We start from the raw sequence: 21,532 nt of genomic DNA on the forward strand, positions 1-21,532 counted from the left end.
TGTGTTAAAAATCTGGCCACCTCTGACTGTGCTCCAGGTCTTGGAATCTCCTCTCTCCTGATGGATATAGCAGAAGCAGTAGAGCAAGAGAGTGACACCAGAGTGAATTCACCAGAAAGATTGAGTTTCCTGTTTTCTTATTATCAATGGCTTCTTAAAGGTTGGGGGATAGTTTGCAGAAAAAGTGGCACATTGACTGTGAATTAATTACTGATACAATTTCCATCTGTGTCTTCCATGGACAGGTGGCTCATATGTAAGTCCTAAGAATCTTCAGCTTCAAGGTGCCCTGGTGGGGTTGGCATGTTGTGAAATGAGCTACACACCCTCTAATACCATACTTATCAGCAGCTGTGATAAAGAAACATCTGCCCCCGTGAAAAGTCAAGGGCAGAGGTCATCTGGCATTCCAAGGGAACGCTCCACAGCAGGGAGCCTTCTAATTGGCTGATATTGATTGGTAAATTGTGTCCCCACTGTGATTAATTCTAGCCGCCCCCCAAACTCCCACAGCAGGAGCGTGATAGGTCAAGATTTGGGGCCTCTAAGCATCCCTTACAAATGGAGCTCAGGTCCTTAAAGGTGCTAGTGAAAGACACAGCTTGTTAACTCTCTCCCGGCTGCTAGTGCTAACCCAGGAAGCTGGTTTCATTCAGTTTCCTTGCTCTCACTAATAACGGCTTAATGGGATGCTAATGTGAGGAACAGAAGTTATCAGATGGCTTGTATGATTCATGATGGATTTATTACCACTCTGAGTTCCCTTGATGTTCAATGCATCCTTTCCCCATCCATCCCTGTTATTGGCCTTAGCAAATGATTTCATAATTAATTAATTTTTTTTTCCTGGAGGGGGTTAAATTATTTTTGCCTTGCTGCCTTTTCTCCATATCTAATTCCCAATGAATGATTCTTCTCTGTGTGCCTACCAAAAATGGAATATACTAACTAACATCTGTTCTCTCCATGGTCCCCTCTCTTTCCCACCTTTCCTGCCAGCTAATGCCTATTCATCTTTCTACAATAGTGGTTCTCAACTTTGACTCTTCACTGAAATTACAAGGGAGACAGAGCTTTTAAAATACTTATGCCTGAATACCTTTCCTAGAGATTCTGTTTTGATTGGTCTGGGTTACTTCCTGGGTAACAGGAGTTTGAAAAGCTCCCCAAATGATTCTAATGTGCAGTCAAGGTTGAGAACCATTGGAGCAGACTCTAAATTCATCTTAACTGCTACATGTCCCATGGTGCTTTTTCCTGTCTCCCAGTAGACATGACCTCTCATTCCTTAGAATCCATGTATTTCTTTGTGTATGTCCTTGGAACTCAGAGTGCTTTGTGTATTTCCATTGGCAGTTTACCTATTTGTGAACTTGTCTTATTGCCACTATTAGACTCTGAGCTTACTGTGGTATTGTGAGCAATGCCCAAGCTGTCTTTGTGCCCTTGTGGTGCCTTGTACCTACCTGGGACTCAGTAAATAATTATTGACCTGTGTTTTACCAATAACCACACCCTATGGGGGGCTTCCCTGTTGGTTCGGACAGTAAAGAATTCACCTGTAATGCAGGAGACCCAGGTTCGATCCTTGAGTCAGGAAGATTCCCTGGAGAAGGGAAGGCTACCCACTCCAGTATTCTTGCCTGGAGAATTTCATGGACAGAGGAGCCTGGTGAGCTACAGTCCATGGGGTCACAAAGAGTCATACATGACTGAACGACTAACAGTTTCACGTTCACACTCTATGGGAAGTTGCTCTCTAGCCCCCAATCTCAATTACATCTCAGGCACTGTGAGTGGATTCTGTTTTATGATCTTTAAGATAGATTTTGCCTGCTAGTGCATCCCTGCTGCCTTCTAGCATCCCTTCTCACCAGGGTGACTACCTGACCTGGTTTGCTGGGGACAGTCACTGTTTACACCTTTTGTCCCAGCATCATTATGTATAATACATCCTTTTGCTCTCAGAGGTATTCCAGTTTGGATGACAGATTATATGTTTCTTCTCCTCATCCCCTTTCTCTTCCAGCTCACTTTCCTTAAGTTACCCAAGAAAAGGCAAGCTTCTTTAGGGCTCAGACCTTCTTGATGTGGTAAGCTTAACTAAGCTTCAGAAAGGCTTATACTAATAATTCCATACATAAAATTCCATGTCTAATTCCATGTTTAAAAAATTATAAAACAGATGAAACACCTACAGCATTAGAAGTTAGGCTAGTTGTTTTCTCTGGAGTTTTCCAGTGTGCAGGATGGGGTACACAGGGGCACTTTGAGGATGCTGGAAATACTGTTTCTTCATCCAAGTATTGGTTACACACCTGTGGTCATTTTGTGAAAATTCATCACATTGTAACACTTAGACTTCTTTTCTCTATGTATATTCAGTTCACTTCAGTTCAGTTGCTCAGTCATGTCCGACTCTTTGTGACCCCATGAATCGTAGCACGCCAGGCCTCCCTGTCCATCACCAACTCCCGGAGTTTACTCAAACTCATGTCCATCGAGTTGGTAATGCCATCCAGCCATCTCATCTTCTGTCGTCCCCTTCTCCTCCTGCCCCCAATCCCTCCCAGCATCAGAGTCTCTTCCAATGAGTCAAATTTTCACATGAGGTGGCCAAAGTATTGGAGTTTCAGTTTCAGCATCAGTCCTTCCAATGAACACCCAGGACTGATCTCCTTTAGGATGGACTGGTTGGATCTCCTTGCAGTCCAAGGAACTCTGAAGAGTCTTCTCCAACACCACAGTTCAAAAGCATTAATTCTTTGGCGCTTGGCTTTCTTCACAGTTCAACTCTCATATCCATACATGACCACTGGAAAAACCATAGCCTTAACTAGACGGACTTTGTTGGCAAAGTAATGTCTCTGCTTTTTAATATGCTATCTAGGTTGGTCATAACTTTCCTTCCAAGGAGTAAGCATCTTTTAATTTCATGGCTGCAATCACCATCTGCAGTGATTTTGGAGCCCAAAAAAAATAAAGTCTGACACTGTTTCCACTGTATACCCATAAAAAGTTTTTCTAAAGGGAGGGCTAAATTATAATCAGCACAGATGCAAAAGTCAACACTTACCCTTGTCAATTAATATGATCACCCTGATTGATGAATTCTTGTTAAGCATGAGCAAAATATTGCAATGGACAGAGCATGCAAAAATCTATTGTTTATCTTCTTGGGGGCATATGTTATTATTGTTTTACTAAGAAAATGTTGCCATTGACAGCAATATATGTTGTCAATCACCAAATATGGTGCAGTCTTGTTTATTATATAATTCTTCTGGTGACTCTATGACCTAGGTGGCTGTTTTCTCGTGTTGCAGTTGAGAAAGTTGTTACAGACTGGTGAAAAAGTGGGCTGAGTTTCCATACAGGCTGAATTTATGCCTAGAAGGTTGAAAAATTAGCTGGTTTTTCAGCTGTCTCAAAGACAGAAGCAAATTAAATGTATGGCTGATGTTATTGATTGGGCAGAAATCAAGTAAGAGAGTTTAAACAAAATAAAATTAAAATACATCTAGAAAATAAATAATTTCTTGAGTTTAAAGAGAAAAGCCCAGAGACTTGGTAGCTCAATAGCAATTAAGACTGATAGTTTTGAGTTTCTGGAAAGCATTATAACAATCCAGGTCTTAGTGAGGGTTTTAGTTTCATTTTTTTTTTTCCATTTATTTTTATTAGTTGTAGGCTAATTACTTTACAATGTTGTAGTTGTTTTTGCCATACATTGCCATGAATCAGCCATGGATTTACATGTGTTCCCCATCCTGATCCCCCCTGCCACCTCCCTCCCCATCCCTTCCCTCTGGGTTTTCCCAGTGCACCAGCCCTGAGCACTTGTCTCATGCATCCAACCTGGACTGGTGATCTGTTTCACACTTGATAATATACTTGTTTCAATGCTATTCTCTCAGATCATCCCACCCTTGCCTTCTCCCACAGAGTCCAAAATTCTGTTCTATATATCTGTGTCTCTTTTTCTGACTTGCATAAAGGGTTATCGTTACCATCTTTTTCAATTCCATATATATGCGTTAGTATACTGTATTGGTCTTTATCTTTCTGGCTTACTTCACTCTGTATAATGGGCTCCAGTTTCATCCATCTCATTAGAACTGATTCAAATGAATTCTTTTTAATGGCTGAGTAATATTCCATTGTGTATATGTACCACAGCTTCCTTATCCATTCGTCTGCTGATGGGCATCTAGGTTGCTTCCATGTCCTGGCTATTATAGACAGTGCTTCGATGAACATTGTGGTGCACATGTCTCTTTCAGATCTGGTTTCCTCGGTGTGTATGCCCAGGAGTGGGATTACTGGGTCATATGGCTGTTCCATTTCCAGTTTTTTAAGGAATCTCCACACTGTTCTCCATAGCGGCTGTACTAGTTTGCATTCCCACCAACAGTGTAAGAGGGTTCCCTTTTCTCCACACCCTCTCCAGCATTTATTGCTTGTAGACTTTTGGATAGCAGCCATTCTGACTGGCATGTAATGGTACCTCATTGTGGTTTTGATTTGAATTTCTCTGATAATGAGTGATGTTGAGCATCTTTTTTTTTTTTTTTTTAGTGTGAGCCTGAATATGGCTTGATTTTTATTTTTCTTTTTTTTTTTTTTTATTAGTTGGAGGCTAATTACTTCACAACATTTCAGTGGGTTTTGTCATACATTGATATGAATCAGCCATAGAGTTATACGTATTCCCCATCCAGATCCCCCCTCCCACCTCCCTCTCCACCCGCTCCCTCTGGGTCTTCCCAGTGCACCAGGCCTGAGCACTTGTCTCATGCATCCCACCTGGGCTGGTGATCTGTTTCACCATAGATAACATACATGCTGTTCTTTTGAAACACCCCACCCTCACCTTCTTCCACAGAGTTCAAAAGTTTGTTCTGTACTTCTGTGTCTCTTTTTCTGTTTTGCATATAGGGTTATCGTTACCATCTTTCTAAATTCCATATATATGTGTTAGTATGCTGTAATGTTCTTTGTCTTTCTGGCTTCCTTCACTCTGTATAATGGGCTCCAGTTTCATCCATCTCATTAGAACTGATTCAAATGAATTCTTTTTAACGGCTGAGTAATATTCCATGGTGTATATGTACCACAGCTTCCTTATCCATTCATCTGCTGATGGGCATCTAGGTTGCTTCCATGTCCTGGCTATTATAAACAGTGCTGCAATGAACATTGTGGTGCACATGTCTCTTTCAGATCTGGTTTCCTCAGTGTGTATGCCCAGAAGTGGGATTGCTGGGTCATATGACAGTTCTATTTCCAGTTTTTTAAGAAATCTCCACACTGTTTTCCATAGTGGCTGTACTAGTTTGCATTCCCACCAACAGTGTAAGAGGGTTCCCTTTTCTCCACACCCTCTCCAGCATTTATTGCTTGTAGACTTTTGGATAGCAGCCATCCTGACTGGCGTGTAATGGTACCTCATTGTGGTTTTGATTTGCATTTCTCTAATAATGAGTGATGTTGAGCATCTTTTCATGTGTTTGTTAGCCATCTGTAAGTCTTCTTTGGAGAAATGTCTGTTTAGTTCTTTGGCCCATTTTTTGATTGGGTCATTTATTTTTCTGGAATTGAGCTTCAAGAGTTGCTTGTATATTTTTGAGATTAAACCTTTGTCTGTTGCTTCATTTGCTATTATTTTCTCCCATTCTGAAGGCTGTCTTTTCACCTTGTTTATAGCTTCCTTCGTTGTGCAAAAGCTTTTAAGTTTCATTAGGTCCCATTTGTTTATTTTGGTTTTATTTCCAATATTCTCAGAGGTGGGTCATAGAGGATCTTGCTGTGATTTATGTCGGAGAGTGTTTTGCCTATGTTCTCCTCTAGGAGTTTTATAGTTTCTGGTCTTACATTTAGATCTTTAATCCATTTTGAGTTTATTTTTGTGTATGGTGTTAGAAAGTGTTCTAGTTTCATTCTTTTACAAGTGGCTGACCAGTTTTCCCAGCACCATTTGTTAAAGAGTTTGGCTTTTTTCCATTGTATATTCTTGCCTCCTTTGTCGAAGATAAGGTGTCCATAGGTTTGTGAATTTATCTCTGGGCTTTCTGTTTTGTCCCATTGATCTATATTTCTGTCTTTGTGCCAGTACCATACTGTCTTGATGACTGTGGCTTTGTAGTAGAGCCTGAAGTCAGGCAGGTTGATTCTTCCAGTTCCATTCTTCTTTCTCAAGATTGCTTTGGCTATTTGAGGTTTTTTGTATTTCCATACAAATTGTGAAATTATTTGTTCTAGTTCTGTGAAGAATACCATTGGTAGCTTGATAGGGATTGCATTGAATCTATAGATTGCTTTGGGTAGTATATTCAATTTCACAATATTGATTCTTCCAGTCCATGAACACGGTATATTTCTCCATCTATTTGTGTCCTCTTTGATTTCTTTCATCAGTGTTTTATAGTTTTCTATATATAGGTCTTTTGTTTCTTTAGATATACTCCTAAGTATTTTATTCTTTTTGTTGCAATGGTGAATGATATTGTTTCCTTAATTTCTCTTTCTGTTTTCTCTTTGTTAGTGTATAGGAATGCAAGGGATTTCTGTGTGTTTATTTTATATCCTGCAACTTTACTATATTTGTTGATTAGCTCTAGTAATTTTCTGGTAGAGTCTTTAGGGTTTTCTATGTAGAGGATCATGCCATCTGCAGACAGTGAGAGTTTTACTTCTTCTTTTCCTATCTGGATTCCTTTTATTTCTTTTTCTGCTCTGATTGCTGTGGCCAACACTTCCAAAACTATGTTGGATAGTAGTGGTGAGAGTGGGCACCCTTGTCTTGTTCCTGACTTTAGGGGAAATGCTTTTAATTTTTCACCATTGAGGATAATGTTTGCTGTGGGTTTATCATATATGGCTTTTATTATATTGAGGTATGTTCCTTCTATGCCTGCTTTCTGGAGAGTTTTTATCATAAATGGATGTTGAATTTTGTCAAAGGCTTTTTGGGTTTTAGTTTCAAATTGAGAAAATCCTCTGAAGGTTCAGTGAGAACCCTGCCTGTGTTTAAGTCCTCTCCGAGCCCAGAACAGAGATTTGTCAGAATGGAAGCATCTCATAGAGTACTTAATGGCCATCTCTGTCTCCTCTTCATTCTACCCCTATAAGCATGATCAGGAAATAAATGTCTTCCCTTTTTAGATGTAGCTAATGTAGGGAAATGAAGTGAATTAGTTTCCACTATAACAGATAATAAATACACCTAGTGGTGAAATAAATAATATAATATATAATAATGGACCAAAAAATATGGCTCATAACTCACAAAGCTGTATCAAAACAAAAACTATCAAAAGTAGAAAAGTCAGAGAGCTATGTATTCGAACAAAAATAAAGCAGTGAAATCCTGGGAGCCTCATGCACTGTGCCAAAGTGAGTTTTAGCTATTCATGCTGTGTTAACTGCTGATGAAATGTCATTGAGCTTAAAATAAAATAAGTTTGTAGTCCCAGATAACACTTCACAAGATCAAATAATGTTAGGCTACTATAGCCAGTTATATGAAGAAATAACTCATAGCAATGTACCAATATGTCAGGATTTTTCACAGGAGGCAATATGAAAACTAGCTGGATGGTGTCAGGCTTGTTTAAAAGCTCATTTGCTCCCCTTAGTCACTGTCCTTTCACCTTTGCATGTCGTATATCCTGGTCTCATGTCGATGTAGTTGTCAAAGCACCAGCTTAATAGTGCTGGTCCCTCAACAGAGACATGTTAAATGTAAAGATGGCAAAGTTCCCTGCCAAAAGGGAAATGCAAAGAAGTGGAGCCAGCTGAAGTCATGAGATATCAGGTGACAATGAGACTGTGTCATTTCATAACACATTTCCCTGAGGTCCCAATGAACTTTACATGAAGTTTTTTTCTGTTTTATTATTTTGACATCCTGAGGGACAAAAGGGGTTGAAGAAAGACATTTCCATGCTACAGAAAGGAAAACTTGGCTTCAGAGGAGTAAAATGGATTTCTCTAGATCACTTTAATTTTCGGGATTTCCTGGTTTTCGTAAATAACCACAAATCTGCCTGTACCTCTCACATACATCAAAACTCCATCAATATTCTTGCATTTGGAGGAGCAGACTTAATGTCTGTGATGGAGAGGGGGTGTAGGAGGTGAATGAGAAAGTTCATAGCTTCCTGCCTACTGAAGTGACCACAACATGAGTCATCCACAAAATCCCTTCCTGGTTCAGTGCAACAACTGTTTGTTTAATTAAACTCAACCTGTAGGCACTTCTCTTCCACTCCTGATATTGCCCATCTATAAGATCCAGTGAATGCTCCCAAGTCATTGGAGTCCAACAAGAAGACTACACACTTTCTCTGAACAGTTATTTCCTGGAGAGTTTCATCTTTACTTTGGGAACTTCTACATCTTTGTGATAGTGGGAAGTTCATCTGCAGTTAGATAGGGGTTGCCGGTCCTAGAAAACAGGACAGAGTAGAAGCATTGCAGCTCCCTACTTCTGAGTGGGCTCAGTGAGGAGACATCTCAGATGTTGGTTCAGCCTCATGTCTCTGTTTTTTTTTCTTTTGCCAAGGTTTCTATAATTTGATTTTTAATATTGAAATCTTCAGACAACCAGATTTTTTTTTTTTTAATCTTTGGCAGGGATATATGGTGAGTCTAAATCTTTTTCTCTCTAAATTTCAGTATCACTTAAAAAATATCCATTCTCCATTGCTTTGTGAGAAAAATATAGTAAAAGGAGGCCTGCTTTGGGAGGTCAAAAAATCTGGGCTCAAGTCCCCATTCATCTTCTCTTTATTATGTTGGGCAAGTCATTTAATTTCTGAGTATCAATTGCTTCATAAAGAAAATAAGCATAATGATAATTCTTGTTTCACTGTATGATTTTGAAGCATAAATGGTAATGCAGGTAGAAAGCTTTGTAAACTATAGAGCCATCTATAAAAGTGACACTAAGTGTAACAGAATCTGTCCCCAGGGTGTTTGGTCTTTTCCTTTGGTTTACATTTTTACATTTATATCAAAACTCACAGTTATAATTGCTGATTCTTCACATCTATATTCTGATATCTGACAAGACTGATCCCTAAGAATACATTTTGCTAATTATTCCTGTTTAGAATTTTGGTCCCTTGTTATAAGATAAGCACCAAGCTTAACAGTTAGTCCACACTAATTCTAATGACTACCCAGAAAGGTCCTGTTGTATTTTTGGATAGAATTATTTTAATAAGTTTGAGAAGCCATGATGCCTTTATGTTAAAATTTTCCATTTCATATAAACGTAACTCTTCCTATTAATTATTCAAATTGTATCTCTCAATCAAAGTTTTAACAGTTTTAATACATTTCACATTGAGTTGGTATGTCTTTTATTTGTTGCTCTTTGAATAGCTTTTCTTTTCCATTTTATGGTATATTTGGTTATTGTCAGTTGGAGTATTATTGCTTTTTAGGTATTTATCCTATTCCAAGTCACTTTATAAGTCTTTATTAATGAAGAAAGCTTTTAGTTAATTCATTTGGCTTTTTCAGATATATGCTTATGTGATTTTTGAGTACTTTATTTAGTATCTTAGTTCACAAAATTGATTCTTTTTGTTTCAAGACTTACTGCCTTAGCCAGAGAATATAAGGTGATAAAAATATTGAAGGACATCTTTATGTTTATTTCTGATTTTGAATATTTCCAGTGTTTACTCATTAAATATATGCTTTATTTATTTTAAGCCAAGAGAACCTTTATCACATTTAAAGGTCATCCTAATTCTATTTAAATGTTTACTTCATTATTAGGAAAAGGTATTGATTTTATCAAATGTGGTGTCTATGAAATTATCACATAGGTTAATTATTGTTGAATCAGTGAATACTCAGTGGATTCTTTTTTCCTTGGAAATCAATCTCTGTTATCAGCTGACTGGCTCTGCTAACAATGACAAATGTGTAAATGGTGTCTTGATGAGTTTGAACATACCAGGGCCAAACTCAATACACAAGAAAGTGGGCCAATGTGGAAGCAAGGGTTGTGGGAGAGAACCCCCCTGAATCTGTCTCTTTGGGCACATTCTCTAAAGTTGGTAGCTTTGGACAGTTGTCCAAGATAATGGCAGTTGACATCAGAGTTGTTAACACTATGAAAAAACCACATTAGAGGAGGCAGTATGGAATACAGTAAAGGAGTTGAGGACATGCCGCCTCAATATGTGATGCTTCAGTGTATTAATTACTTTGTTTTAAATGTGCTTGAAAAACAGCAGATGTAAGGATAGCACTCGGATGTTCCTTTTTCTTCCTAAAGGCAAGAAATAATGAAAGGTGACCTCCCTGTGCCAGGAGAAAGAAACATTCTTATCATTGGAAATGGGGAATCGAGGCTGAGAAAAATCTGTACAAACAAAAAACTTGTTCCACAGCTTGTCCTCCTTTGGCCACCCCTTTTGTTTTAGGTACTTTTCCAAAACTGCTACTCTTTGTTCCACCCAGTAGAGAAGCACTTTGGTCTAGTCACTTCTTTCGCTCTTCATTTTTCATTTTTCTTATGGGGACCCTCATTTATATGTAAATAAAATGTGTCTACTTTTCTCCTGTTAATCTGTTTTTCAGTCCCAGCTGGAGGCTGCAGGAAGGTAGAGGAAATTTTACTTTCCCTACAATGGGAATGGAAATCAGTGGCCTGCTCATGACATGTGCAGCTGGAAGGTTGTCCAAGATGGTGCCTTTCGTGTCTGCGCCTCTCTCTCCAGCCAAAGGTTCAGGCCCTGCTCCCTCGATTGCACCCCCCCGCCCCCGCACCTCACTGGCTCATACTCAGCAAGCTCTGGCCTCCGGGTTTAAGACTCAGAGTAGAATTTCAATGCCATGAGTCTTACATTTTTAAATGCCAAGCTTAAAAATAGCCTCCAAAATGTAGACAAATGAACTGCTAGCATCACTGTCTATACCAGGTTCTTGCTGGCACTCTGGCCGCTTGTATGACCTTTCAGCATAGCATTTGAAAAATATGAGCAGTGCTTTCCTCTTCCCCTGGCAGCTCAGAATAGCTCTGTTTCCTTTCCTATAAACAAGTCGTATCTCTGGGAATTTCTAAAGCCGAATATTGTCTGCTCAGAAGCTGTGACTCACGCTCTTTCCTGGCAGTCCTGACAAATTCATGAATGCCTCTTGAGGAAAGAATCCCAGACAAAGAGTGGTCACAGAAAAGCCTCAGATTCCTGCATGTCAAACCCAGGAAGCTGAGAGACAAAAGAAAATACCAGCAAGAATCGCTAGTCACAGCATCCCCCTCTACTTGGCTCAGCTCACGTTCATGACTGCTGGAGCAGGGAGGGGAAACCCGCCTGGAAACTTGTCCTGTCTGTCTTTAGGTCATCATCTAGCCAGCCCCTCTGTTTGGGAATTTACCTAGCTCAACTTCCTCCTGATTCTGGATATACAAGTTCTCTGAGGGGGACTCCCCAGGGAAATTACCAGGAGGTCATACACAGTGGCTGGTGGGGCTTCCTAACTGCTTTTATCAGGAACTCTGTGCCCCACCAAGTCTCCTTTCTGCAATTCTTGTCCCAGTACTTTCTCCCCTCCTCCACTCCTGGTCCTGTCTCTCCACTTTTTTTTTTTGTCCCTCTTTAGTGTCACGTCGTTTTCCTCATACTCACTAATTTGTCAAGAAACAAAGGAAAAAATATTTATCCTACCTCTCCCATCTCAGCAGCATAAAAATCTGTGTGTGTGTGTGTGTGTGTGTGTGTGTGTGTGATACATATGTAAACAATAACGCAAAGACCTTGGTTGAAAAGTCTGCATGAATAAAATTGAAAAAGCTCTGGCTTCATACTAGTGAAGGGACAAAGGATTGATCTGCTTATGGCTCTGCAAATACCCTGTGGTGGAAGATTTAATCCCAGCTGGCCCACAGCACAGTCTGAAATCAGACTCACTATATCCAGAACCCAGAAAGTCTGAACTATCCATAACTATGTGATGTGTGAGATAATAGCACTTACCATATATACAAGGTGACATAGGTGTCCGACATGGTGGTAAATACTTCACATGCATTTTCTCAATTGCCAAACCTAAACAGCTATTAGTATTTTACAGTAAGGAAGCAGTACTGGAGAAATTTAGTCATTCAAGATTCTTAAAAAAGTCATGACAAGACTGGAACTTAGCCATATATCTATTTGGAAACCAGAGTCTGGTTCTTAGTCAATGTGCCATAGAGGTACCCTGAGATATGAATATGGGATGGGAAAGGAGAGAGAGAGAGGATGAAAAAGAAGACAAGCATGACTGGGCACATGATACTGTGATTTATAATAAGAAATAGATACTCTTCATCCCAGTTTCTTGCACACAACTCTTAAAACCCTCAGAATTTTTAATCAATGAGAATGATAAAGGTGCCTTTTGTTATATTAGTGAGGTGACTTTTCAACCACACCTAAGGATGGGGGCTGGTTGCCAGTGGAACCAACTGTGTGATTAGAGGGTGGAACTTTCAGTTTCCCCACCTCCTACTCCCCACCTCCACAGAGGAGTGGGACTAGAGATTGAGTTCAATCAACAGTGGTTAATGATTTAATCAATCATGTCCATGTAGTGAGGGGTAGTGGGGGTTCAGAGGGCTTCCAGGTTGGTGAATGCAATAGGGGGTTCAGCAAGAGTGTGGCTGGGAGACAGCATGGAGGCTCTCTGCACCCTTTCCTCTTACCTTGCCCCTCTGAATCTCTTCTATCTGGCTGTTCCTGTCCGTTCTGTCATATCTTTTTATAGTAAACTGATAATCTAAGTAAATAAAATGTTCCTCTGAGTTCTGTGAGCAACTCTACCAAATTTGTCAAACCCAAGGAGTGGGTTATTGGAGTCTCCAGTCTAGAGCATGTCAGTCAGAAGCACAGATGACAACTTGGACTTAAAATTGGTGTCTGAAGTTCAGGGTGGGGAGCAGACTTGTAGGTCTGAGCTGTTAACCTGTGAGATGTGATACTATCTCCCAGTACATAGGGATAGCATTGAGCTGAACTGTAGGATGCTCAACTGGTGTCAGAGAATTACTGAACAGTGTGGGAAAAACCTACACACAATGGAATTGGTGACCAGAATCATAGTGACTATTGCACTAATATGATTTACTAGTTTCATTTTTTCCTCAGCTCTTTAGTGTGAACCACTTATCCAAGTTTGCCTGGGACCTTCCCAATTTTAACTCTGGAACTCTGGCATCCTAGGAACTCTCTCTTTCTTGGACAAACCCAAACAATTAGTGAACCCATTGGTTGCCATCTAGAAAATTTCTGCTGCAGACCACATGGATTATTAGAAGACAAAAGCAACCCATTTGTGACCTGAAAGAACCGAGTTATTGGGGGATAACATTGTAATCCATGTCACAAGGAGTACTGTGCATATCCTGTCTCTATACCTCTCACAGAGACTACATAATTTGGGGCATATAACAAGCATGGAATAGTTGTTGACTTGATACATAAACAGCATGGTAGTTTATGTGTCAACAATTTGTGGGATGGACACAGCTGCAAATAATATGATTTTGTTAGGGGAAGCACACTGATTGAAACCGCACACCCTGGCCAGGCACCATAGTAACCATTTGCATGAGTTGTTCTATGACAGGAGATCCTGATAAGGAACATGGAACTAATAACCCACCACCAACCGGAAGAGTTCGGGAAAGGTCAAAAGGAGACACGGCGTGTCCGTCCACTTCCCAGAATCCCTCTTGCTAGCATCCATCTTGGCTGAGCGATGCGTGCACCACCAGGAAAGATTCTGAGTTAGAATGATTGGCCAAAGACCACCCGGAAACTAATCCCATCACCATAAAACCCAAGACTGCGAGCCATGCGGCAGAGCAGTTCTCCTGGTTTCCCTTACTCTCCTGCTCTCCACCCAGGTGCCCTTTCCCAATAAAATCTCTTGCTTTGTCAGCAGATGTGTCACCTTGGACAATTCATTTCTGAGTGTTAGACAAGAGCCCAGTTTCAGGCCCTGGAAGGGGTCCCCCTTCCTGCAACAATTTTAGGTAAAACCAAATTCATGAGCAGTGAAATTTTAAATATAAAATCTTTGTTTTCTATATAAATGGGCAAGTTTTTTGAACAATACTAAATCATATATCTTGACTATTTTTTTGTGTGTCTGAAACCACCAGTATTCACTTTTTATAATAATGGTGCTCCTGAAAGATACTATGAAAAAATATTTTTTTTTGTAAATCATAGTTTTAGTGCCTTAGGCTTCCCTGGTGGCTCAAATGGTAAAGAATCTGCCTGCCAATGCAGGAGACCCAGGTTCTATCCCTGGGTAGGGAAGATGCCCTGGAGGAAGAAATGGCAACCTATTCCAGTATTCTTGCCTGGAAAAGCCCAAGGACCCTGGCAGGCTATAGTCCATGGCGTTGCAAAGAGTTGGATATGACTGAGTGAGTAACATAGTGCATTAGGGAGGCTCTTTGAGAGAATCAATATAGCCCCTCATCTGATTGGTTTTGTAAATGTCAGTTTTAGATATATAGTTATTGTACTAATTGAAAGTAGATAATACCTACGCTAAAACACTTGGGAAAAAATAAACTTCAAGAGTAATATTAAACTTGCAGATCTGGTTCTACGCAGATATGGGTTTAATCTTCAACAAGACAGTTTTCCATTTCTCTGGAGATAGAATTAACTTCCTTTTCTCCTGTGGCTCTCTGTGACCCCAATCTAAAAAAATCCTTTTTCTGACACTTGCTTCCTCTTACCTTGCAAAATTTTCTCAGCACCTTGTCCTTCTGATATGATGTGTCTGGGTCTTGTCTTGTACAACTTTCTAAGAACACCAGAGAGAGGCAACAGATCACAGTCGTGAGGAGTACTGAAAGGAGATTGACCACTTTGGGGGTAACCAAAGCAGTATCACTTACAAGCAAACCCCAAATTGTGGTCAACTTGTAGTTCAGTTCATCTCAACTCAGCTCTCTCTTCAGTTACTCAATAGGACCTTTGTTCTTCCAATCTGGAAGACCTCAGACACCCTCCATAATCGAAGAAACATGGTTTCCAAGGGCATCAATTAAAATGAAAAATCTAGGATAAACCCTGTCCTCCTCCCACTTTCTCAAAAGCAAAAGAGAGATCTGGGGACCTCTTGGGTACTGTAGCTGCTGCCTAGGGTGTGAGCACCCACTGGTCTCTCTTGTGGATCCTTGCTTGGTTTCCCCCTCCCAAATGTTCTTATTGTTGTTTTCAAGTCCTAGATTGGGCTTGACCTAGGCTGGGGGAAGTTATCTTTCCATTTCACTTCTTCTTCAGGTGAAAAACGAGGCTGACATAGTTATGGATTTTTGTTACTTGTTCAATAAATGGCACCCTGGGACGCAATGCTAGGAAAATGACACTTTTAGGAATAATGTCTCCAAAGGTGGTGACTGGGCAGAATTAGCCACTGTGGTGAGAAATATTCCACAGTACGCATTTCCAGGAGACTGGAGGTGGTCAGAAATGCTCCTCTTGATTCTGTCTGCAGCAGTGTATACATGTCAGTAAAATGCCTCTCGGACATTTACAGGACTTCAGGACTAGACGAGGAAAAAAAATGGTTTTCCTCTCCACTCTTTATGCTAGTTTGTCATTTCAAATGGAAGCGGCAGGGCTGAAACATGCCAGAGAGCTTGTCATACTTCCTCCAGAATCTGAAATACTTTTCTGAAGAATGATTCCCTCCACTTTTTAAAAAAAATTAATTAATTTGTTTATTTTTGGCTGTGCTGGGTCTTTGTTGCTTCACGGGCTTTTCTCTAGTTGCGGCAAGCCAGACTTTACTCTTCGTTGTGGTGTGTGGGTTTCTCCTTGAAGTGACTTCTCTTGTTGCAGAACAGGGGCATTAGATCAAAGGCTTAGCAATTGTAGCGCATGGGCTTAGCTGCCCCTTGGCATGTGGGATATTCCCAGAGCAGGGATTGAACCCATGTCCTTGCATTGGCAGGTGGATTCTTATCCACTGTACCACCAGGGAAGTGTTCCCTCCACTCTTTTTAATGACACTCTATTTCTCTTGAGAGACAGAAAATAATGACTTTGTTTCACAGGGTGTTGGGCTTCCATTGTGACTCAGCTGGTAAAGAATCCGCCTGCAGTGCGGGAGACCTGGGTTCAATCCCTGGGTTGGGAAGATCCCCTGGAGAAGGGAAAGGCTACCCACTCCAGTATTCTGGCCTGGAGAATTCCATGGACTCTATAGTCCATGGGGTCGCAAAGAGTCAGACACAACTGAGCAACTTGCACTTTCAATGGAGAAAGTAGGAGTCGTAGTTATATAATTTCCTCATATTTTAGAGATGGGGAAACTAAGGCCCAGGGAAATAAAGGAAGTCATCCTTCATCTCACAGTGAGTTTGCATGTTATCAATCAGGCCAAATCTCAGTTTCCCCTTCCGGTGCCCAGAAATAATTCCCTGGGAATAATCTCAAGAGAATGTGTTTCAAAACTTGGAAGCCAGTGCCTCAGCCCCTCCTTTTTCCTTTTTCTCATTCCTCACCTGCTCTTTGTTCAGTAATGGGCCTGCTGTAGCCAGTTCACCAGGTGGCCCATGGGCTCCTTAGAGAGCATTAGTCTTGGGCTCTCGCCTCAAGGGCCCTGATTCATTTCTAGCCATGATTGCATCATTGTGCATGTGTGTCTCTGTGTGAGAGATGTGGGTGTTTCTCCAGTCATATGAAAGAGTTTGCCACAGCTATCCACCCTCCCCTCCCGACTCTGCCTTCTATCACACTCCATCAGCTATGGCTAAATAATAAAATCAAGAAGGAGGCAGCCAAGGTGGACTTCATACAGACGAGAGGTCTGGTCCTCTTAAAGATTATACATGCTGCCATAGGAAACATTAAGAATTAAAACCATGATTATATTAGGTGTTTGCTTTGCGATCCTTACTAGCATTTGAGTCAGTGAATAAAGTGAGGTTGCTGTTTTAATTGACTCCTTGCAAAAGTGGTTGGGCAGGGTACTCAGGCTTTTTGGGGAAGTGTACGGACATCTCAAGATAAAAGGTTTTATATGAGGGAAAGGTTATTGCTATTATTTTGAACTTTCAGAGTGATTTCCTTTTTGCATATTTATGATATTAATATAACTTTAATAGAAGGCTTAATGTGCAAGTTGCTAAGCACATTGCCCAATGGAAAAAATTAATGATACAACTATTGCAATGATAAAGCAGTTTTCAACTACACTTAATTATCTCTCTTTCTTTAAGTGCAATCGAAAGACTTGATGAAATCTTAAAAGTATGCTGGAAAAGCTTCTAGAATGAAATAGTTTAATTTTAAGATTTATGTTTTAAGTAAAGACCAGGTAATATTCTCTCTGTTTAAAAAACAAATAAAGGTGAGATTTAAAAGTTTTATAATTGTGTGATATGTATTACTATCAGAGAAATCGGATGTTAAAATGGACAAGATGGAAAACTGAAGTGGATATATTCTTAAAAGTGGTGTGAAAGAGGCAGGGAGTATGGGAGTCCTTAGTGAAATAAATCTGACGTTGACCTAAACCTATTTTAGCACTCGGCTCTGGTGTAGACTATGCACAAATTGAGTAAGGAAAGTTTGGGCACCATTTGTTCTTTACTAGTTGAAACTGTGGCTTTGGGCTTGTAGATCATGTTTTATTAATTCTTAAGAAACTGGATATGCTGTCTGTGGATGGAAGTTTTATTGCAAAAACTGTTTACTCTTATGTGAGTCTGTTTCATACAACCATGTGCATTGGTTCAGCTACATATTTACAACCTCTAGCTTTTGCTGGGTCCTCATTGCAGCCATAATCCTATGCTTCCTTTCCTGTTCATTCTGAACTGCCTGGCTCATGACATAACCTCCTGAAAGTGAAAGTGCTAGTCACCCAGTCATGTTCAACTCTTTGCAACCCCATGGACTGTGGCCAGACAAGCTCCTCTGTCCATGGAATTCTCCAGGCAAGAATACTGGAATGGGTAGCCATTCCTTTTTCAGGGGATCTTCCTGACCCAGGAACCAAACCTGGGTCTCCTGCATTGCAGGCAGATTTTTTTATCATCTGAGTCACCAGGGAAGCCCATAACCTCCTAATTCACAGAATACACATATCCTAACCAGCAAGAACTCTTTCAACTTCTTGTTTCTCTCATATATAAGCAGTGACAGCCACACCCCTCCTTCTCTCCAGAGTCCTCCTTTGTTCAGACCTAGCCCCTCTGTGTGAGCTCTGGGTTGCAGACACTTCCACTCCCATCTCTTCAGGGGACTCAGTTCAGGGTGCTTTACTTGGTGCTTTCAGTCACTCTTTTTCTATTGGTTTCTGTCCTCAGCACATAAATACACTCAATTTTTCCCCATCTTCAAAAATATATATACAACTTTCCCTTGACTGAGAGTGTCCTAGCTACTGTAAGACTCCTTTCCATATATAGTCATAAGAGTAGCTTATTACTTCTACTTCCTTATGTTTCATTTATAACTTAATTTAGCTCAACCTTACCTCCATCCCTATCACTAACCATGAAATACTTTCACCCAGATCATTTAGCATCTTCTAAATTCCAAAGCCAATAGACTTTTTGTTAGGCCTCTGATTATTTGGCATTCTGGGTGTTCGCTTAGAGAAAAATCTTCCATGTGATCTCCTTCCACATCTGATCCAACAGCAAATTCTGTCAGCTCTACTTTCAAAATCCATCCAGAATTCAACTACTTCTCAACATCCCACTGCCACCTGGTCCAAGTTAGGATCACTTCTTGCCTGGATTATTGCAATGGTTTCTTAACTGGTCTCCCAGCTCCTGCTCTCACCCTCCCATACCCTGTTATCATCCTGTAGCCAAAGAGTTTCATGCTTAAATTCAGTTCAGTTCAGTTCAGTCGCTCAGTCGTGTCTGACTCTTTGCAACCCCATGAGTCACAGCACGCCAGGCCTCCCTGTCCATCACCAACTCCCGGAGTTTACCCAAACTCATGTCCATTGAGTCAGTGATGCCATCCAACCATCTCATCCTCTGTCATCCCCTTCTCCTCCTGCCCCCAATCCCTCCCAGCATCAGGGTCTTTTCCAATGAGTCAGCTCTTCACATGAGGTGGTGAAAGTATTGGAGTTTCAGCTTCAACATCAGTCCTTCCAATAAACACCCAGGACTGATCTCCTTTAGGATGGACTGGTTGGATCTCCTTGCAGTCCAAGGGACTCTCAAGAGTCTTCTCCAACACCACAGTTCAAAAGCATTAATTATTCAGTGCTCAGCTTTCTTTATAGTCCAACTCTCACATCCATACATGAGTACAACAAAAGTGCAATATGATAAAAAGTGAATGGGGATAGAGTCAAAGAGGTATATAAACTGAGCACTTGAGCGAAACCTGAACAGTAAGTGGAATCTCCCAGCAGAATATAAGTGGAGAGAGTTATCCAAGAAGTAATAGCAAGTATGAAAGTCCTGAGGCAGGAACAATATTGTCCTATCCATGGAACAGAGACCAATGCAGCTGAAGCTCCATGAGACAGGAATAAACAAGGTTAGTATAAGGCAGGCGGGCAGAGGTACGAAGAGACCAGATCACTTAAGCCAGGGGTCGGCAAACTGTGGTCTATAAGACAAATGTAGTCAGAGAACTGTGCTTTTTTTCTTTTTAATTATACATTAAAAAATGTTGAGATACTTAGAGATTCACATGAAGCTTTAAGAAACAACACTCAAATGGTAAAGAATCTGCCTGCAATGTGGGAGACCAGGGTTCCATCCCTGGGTGGGGAAGATCCCCTGGAGAAGGGAATGGCAATCCACTCCAGCATGCCTGCCTGGAGAATCCCCATGGACAGAGGAGCCTGGCGGGCCACAGTCAATGCTTAAATTAGGTAATGCTATTTCTCTCCTCAACCCTCTCCAATGACTGTCATCTCACTCTGAGTAACAGTTAAAGTTCTCAATAGAAGTCACAGGCCCTACAGGATCCTCCCCTTATTCCTATCTGTTTTTAGCTCTGAGACTTTCTTTTGCCTCTCCCAGGCCAGGACTAGCATAAAGATCACAAAAATTGTCTGGGGTGCAAAATTGAAGAAGGTTCCCTTTCTCCATCTTGTATGTCATTCTTGAAATGATTATTGACAACTATCGACAACTTCTTAAAACCCCCTTTCTTAAAACTCTTCTTTTCTTGCTTATGTTGCCTGGTTTACCTTCAGTTTCTTTGACTTTCTCCTTAATTTCATCCCCACTCCCATCTAAGCAGCATGGTGTAACCATGGAATGGTCAGGTTTTTGCTGTGCAGATATGGAGCTAGAGTGCTTGAGTTCAGTTTCTAGAACCATGTGACCCTAGACAATTATTTAAACACTCTAAGGCTCGAATTCCTCATTTGGAAAATTGAAATAATAATGTTTACTCTGTAGTTTTGTTGTCTGATTAAATAAGTCGTATAGGCATTTAGCATGATGCCTGGCATACAGCAAGTGCTCAATATTCATTATTATAATGATAGCAACTAACATTATTACTCCTGTGTGCACACACTTAAAGCCCACTGTCCTCTCTAGTAAACTAATTGAGTTTTCAGAACAACTGCAAAAACAATTCCTGATATAAATTAAGTGATTTTGTCTTTAAAGGCAAAGGAGAGGAACGGCATAGTTCACATTCCTTTTCTTACAGGAGAAATGTTAAGGGTCACACTTTTGCCAAGAAATCTGAAGACCAAAGTTAATTAAAACATTATTCCTAGAAAGAAAGAGGAACATGACATTCACAAAATTCCCTTATCAAATCACATGCTGAAGTTATACAGTATCAATGACATACAAGATGGAAGAGAAATTATAATCACATGTGTGAGGACCAGCAGAGATTTTTACTTGGCACATAGTGGGCTGAATCTTGGCATATGAGTGGTATATATGAATGAAGTGTTTGATGACTTTAAATTATATTTTTCTAAAACTCCAGGCTACTGGGAGGGAATTTGTTTAGCTAACAATGATTCTGTGAGTCATTCTATGAGACGCACTAGTAGGGTTTATACTGATGGAGCACAAGCTGTGGGCTCAGCAAGGAACTCTGTGTGTTCCTTCTGCCTAGAATATTCTGTCTTCAGATTCTATCATGACTGTCTCCTTCTTGTCAGTTAGGTTCCAGTGCCTTAATCTCCAGGAGTCAGAACTCCTAACAGTCATCCTCCATCTCATACACTGTGTTATTTTTGACTGACAGCTGCAGTCAGAGAAGGGAGTGTGGTCATCTTTCTGCTTCTTTTCAACTCTTCCCTCTGCATATATCTAACCTTGCTTTTTGACTCTACAAGTGTTGAAGCTCAAGGAAGTGCTTTGTAAATGTTCAGTGCTTTCTCTTTCCCTTCTGGACACTTCCTGGCTTATTTGGAGACACTGCCGGTGTTCTCTTAACTTGAAGTTCCCTTCATAAGTGAATAAATTTCTACTGTGGCAGTGGATGAGAGCCCTAGGAGAAACCTAGACAGTGTATTAAAAAGCAGAGACATCACCTCCTGACAA

At 40.5% G+C, this 21,532-nt stretch overlaps 2 long non-coding RNA genes across 2 annotated transcripts in view; one reads left to right on the top strand and one right to left on the bottom strand.

Moving 5' to 3' along the window:
- The window catches only part of LOC122698946, a 107,409-nt gene that overhangs the window by 64,639 nt on the left and 21,238 nt on the right, over nucleotides 1-21,532 (top strand). The window lies entirely within an intron of this gene.
- LOC122698945 overlaps nucleotides 1-21,532 on the bottom strand; it is a 36,632-nt gene that overhangs the window by 3,217 nt on the left and 11,883 nt on the right. The gene's annotated exons all lie outside the window — the stretch shown is intronic.

Source organism: Cervus elaphus, chromosome 8 (assembly GCF_910594005.1).
Source record: "Cervus elaphus chromosome 8, mCerEla1.1, whole genome shotgun sequence".
NCBI lineage: Eukaryota > Metazoa > Chordata > Mammalia > Artiodactyla > Cervidae > Cervus > Cervus elaphus.